This window comes from Sorex fumeus, unplaced genomic scaffold (genome assembly GCF_029834395.1).
Source record: "Sorex fumeus unplaced genomic scaffold, SorFum_2.1 ptg000018l, whole genome shotgun sequence".
Taxonomy (NCBI): Eukaryota; Metazoa; Chordata; class Mammalia; order Eulipotyphla; family Soricidae; genus Sorex; species Sorex fumeus.
Genome location: NW_026606075.1, coordinates 2067545 through 2072271, shown reverse-complemented (window position 1 = coordinate 2072271; position 4727 = coordinate 2067545). Strand labels below are relative to the sequence as shown.

Genomic DNA, 4727 nt, shown 5'->3' with positions numbered 1-4727 from the left:
TTTTCTTACAGTAGCCCCTTTAGTCCTTCTTTTAAGTTTGGTATTGAGTCTATGAAATCCCTGAGCTGTTGTTTGTCCAGGAAATAGTATATCATTCTTTGGAGCTTGAGTGAGAGTTTAGCCGGATAGAGTATTCTTGATGAGGTGCTCATTTCATTGAATTTTTTCACTATATCCCACCATTGTCTTCGGGCTTGAAGGGCTCTGATAGGTCTGCCATGAATCCAAGGGGCACTCTTTTGTATAAAAATATGTAACACTTTACAAATTTGTGTGTCATTCTTGCTCAGAGGCCATGCTAATCTCTGTATTATTCCAATTTTAGTATATGTGCTGCCAAAGCAAGAATTGGGTCCTCTTTTCAATAAACACAGCTAACAACAATAGTTTTGAGGTACAGTTTTTAGGAAAATGTGAGTTATTTGGATAATAGCAAAGGAATGGATATGTTGAATCAGAAATTTGACAGTAGTCTGGAGTAAGTTATATGCATCTGTCACAGGATGAGCAATGGAGAAGGTGCCTGTATCAATGCAAAACAGTAATTTCAATTCCTAGTTTAAGACTAAAGCAAATATAGTTGTCTTTTTCAGGTACTCGGGATATTTTTCACTTAGAAATTTGATTCTAAATGTAATTCTAATATTTATCAAATATTAAAAGATCTTCGTCCCAATTGTGATTTCTGAAAACCAAATTGTTCAGTTGTATCTCATATAGATTTTCTCTAAACAAGCACAATTATATAGGAAAATTTCTTAATTTTTAAGAGATACTTAAATAAAAACATCAGTTAGGACAGGCAGAACATTAAAAGTAACCATTTATTTAATAGTTTCAGTTTTCTTTTGAACCAGAGTATTTCTTTTGTAAACAATAAGCTTTTAACTTGCATTGCTTTTTTTGATGCTACATTTGATATTTTATTATATTAAAATAATGTGTTCTATTATTTGACAGTTCAAAAGCTGATGGCAACATCACATTAATTTATTTTCTTTGTGCTCGCTAGAATTATATTCAGTTTTAGCAAAATCACTTTTCAATATATTCCCCATGACATTTATATTGAAAAAAGAAAAGTACCCTTTACATTTATTTTGTCTTTTATTAAATAACCATGAGATAAAGATGCAAAGTTATCTATTGGATTCCAGTAATGCAATGGTCCAACAACCATCCCTACACCAGTGCACATTTCCCACCACCAATGTCCCCAGATCCCTCCCACCTCTGTCTCCCCAGCATGTCTCTGTGGCAGGTATTTGCTCTCTCTCTCTCTCTCTCTCTCTCTCTCTCTCTCTCTCTCTCTCTCTCTCTCTTCTCTCCCTCCTCCCAACTTTTTGGAGTTTATAATACAAGTTCTGAGAGCTTATCATGTTTCTTCCTTTACCTGCTTTCACCACAAAATTCCTATCCAGAATGATCATTTCCAACCATGGACCAAGACTGCTGGTCCTTACTTCTACTGTCCTTGACTATTAGTCTCATATTATTCACATTATCCTTTTAATAGTATCCCACAAGAAATTGGAGTCATTCTATGTCTGTCCCTCTCCCCCTGACTCTTTTTACTCAACATGACACTCTCCACACTACCGATATCATCCATTTATAAGTGAATTTAATGATTTTGTTATTCATGTGGCCGTAGTATTACATTGTGTAGATGTACCATAGGTTTTTTATACCCAGTCATCTGTTCTTGGACACTTTGGTTGTTTCCAGGTTCTAGCTATTGTGAATAGAGCCGTGATGACCATAGAAGTGCAGATGGCATTTCCGTTGTAATTTTTGGGCCCCCAGGATGTATTCCCAGAATTTGTATTGTTGGGTCATAAGGAAGCTCAATTTCTAGTTTTTTGAGGAATGCCCATGTCATTTTCCAAAAAGAGACAGGCATTCCCACCAACAATTGAAAGACTCTTTTTGCATCCATGCCAGCACTGATTGCTTTTGTTATTTTTGATATGTGCCAATGTCTGTGGTCTAAAACATCAATATATCATTCCTGTTTTGGTTTGCATTTCCCTCATTATTAATGATGATGAGCATTTTTTTCATATATCTTTCAGCCATTTGTATTTCTTCTTTGAGAAAGTTTCTATTCATTTTTCCCGAATTTTTTTGATGTTTTTGGATGCTTTTTTCTTGTAACATTTTACCAGTGTCTTATATTTCTTGGTTATTAACACTTTATCAATGGGTATTGGGTAAATGATTTTTCCCGGTCTATGGGCTGGATCTGTATGTTGGTCACTGTTTCTTTTGAGTAAAGAATCTTCACAGTTTAATGCAGTATCATTTTTTACCTTCCTTCGAATTGCTGAGAGTGGTATTTCATCCTTGAAGCTTCCTTTGTCTTCAATGTCACGAAGGGTTCTGCCCATATTTTATTCCATGTACCCTATGGATTCTTTAACACATTTTTATCTGATCTTTGAGCCTGGTATTAGAAATAGGTCTGAGTTTATCTTTTTTGCATGTAGCTACTAGTTTTCTTAGCACAATTTGCCACCTGTTGTGGATTCTTTCTTTACTCCACTTCAGATTGCTTAATTCTTTTTCAAAGATTAGGCAAACATAAATTTGAGGGTTGGTGTCAGGATACTCTATTCTGTTCCATTGATTTGTGACTGTGTCTTTATTCCAATACCATGCTGTTTTAATACAGTAATTAAGGTAGTATTCCTTTGCATTTTAACAATTTATGTTACAAGCATCTGTAGCAAGTCATATGTCAGCGAAGACAAATGAAATATTGAATTTCCAAATTTCACTACAGATAGAACTTTAGGATGTTTTCTTACATGTGGAAAATATTCTAAGGGTAACCTAATTGTATCTGTGTATCAAATCCTACTACTCACTGAGACCCGGGTTACAGTACAGTGAGTAAGATGCTTGCTCTGTCTGTAGCTGACATTTTTGATCCTTGGTAACCCATATGTTACCCACTAGCATTTCATTTCATTTCATCATCCTGTTAATCGTCGATTGCTTCGAGCAGGCCCCAGTAACGTCTCTTTCATCCTAGCCCTGAGATTATATTCAAGGCTCTTTAGGAGAATGAGACCCATCATTGTTACTGGTATTTGGCATATTTGGTAGACCACGGGGAGTTTGCCAGACTCTGCCCTGTGGGCAGGCTACATTCGATAGCCTGCAAGTTTGTCCAAAGTAGGAATGAGATAATAAGATGTCATAAAAAAAAAGTTCTGATAAGATGTCGCGCAGCCGCAAATGCGGCCGCGTGGTTCCAGGAGCTGGATTTTATAGTCTCTGAGTCTTGGCCGCTGATGGGATTACACAGCGCCAGGGGGCCAGGTGGTGGGTGTGACCCCCGCCTACTGGAATTTGGAGGATCTGGGTGGAAGATGCTCGACTCCAATTCGAGTAGGCTTGGAGGTCTCGGCCCCGGAACCTGCGTGGCTTTGTCCCTCTGCCAGTACCTTCACCCACTAGCATAGAGCCAGGCATAAGTTCTGTGTACTGCAAGGTGTGGTTCAAAATCAATCAAATAGATAAAATCCTGCTACCTACAAAAGTGTGTGAGTATTCAGTTACTAATATATAATGAATCAAGTAAGATTTTGATATACGTTGTGTTTTATTATCAAAGCTTAAACTACATCCAGAGCTACAACTTATTTCATCATCCAATAATAACACAAAGAATATCCATACAAAAACATAAGTATATATGCACTCAATTACACTGACATTATAAATTTCAATATTTTTATATGATCTATTAAATTTCAAAATATCCTACAAATATGGTTTTATATTATCTATTAACTTCCTTGAAATTTAATTAGAAAGAGCTGGATAAATGGCTGAGTTATCCATGAACAAGTTAACCCTTGCCTTCTTTATTGGCTATGAAGTACTTGTACTGCCATTACATTTTTAAAGCAGCACTTAATGTCATTTGAATGTTTTTATTATTCTCAATAATAAAAAGATGTCCTTTAAAATAATGATCCAATTAAAAAATAAACTGGCATAATGCAAATTTTAATATCTCCAGCAGTTCATTAAATTGAAAGACAAATATTTTTGTCTTTGGCTAATATGGTACACTATGGAAAAGCTGTGCCTCTATGAGTTATTTACAATGGGTACTAATTAAGCATTTTACATGATTCATCTGTCTAACTCATTCGTCTTGAATTTCTATTAGCTCTATTGCAATTATCTAAGCATGTGAAAGCCTTATTAAGAATATGACAATGTAGACTTGGTTCGTGCTAGGGGTCTCTTTTAACTCCAAGAAAATAGAGGTTTTATCTTATTTATTGATGTCCATAACACTTTCTTTTTAATTGAACAGAGTTAAGATACTTAGTTAAAGTGGAAAAAATATTTAAAGCTTATTGCTTCAGTTAAGCAATTTGATACACTAAACTTTCCAATTGGGAAGACTTTAAAATAGTGTCTTTATTGCATTGCACTAAGAAATAGGAGCTACAAGACAAACAACTAGTCTTAAATCTGAAGAGGAAGGAGATGGCAGAGCAAAACTAGAACCAAGCACTGAATTATTGAAGGCAAATGGTGCCAGATGATATACAAAATAATGAAATTTATATATACCAGATGGTGTATAAATAATGGAATAACATAATGGAACATAAACTCTTTTACTCCAAAACACATAAAAGTGGATATTCAATCAATAAAAATGACCTTTTAGAGATGGAGATACAAATGACTTGAACACT

General features: G+C 35.2%; 1 pseudogene; it reads right to left on the bottom strand.

Moving 5' to 3' along the window:
- Positions 1-245: 245 nt before the first annotated feature.
- LOC130021923 (uncharacterized) lies at positions 246-345 on the bottom strand (annotated as a pseudogene).
- Between the last annotated feature and the right edge of the window lie 4382 nt (positions 346-4727).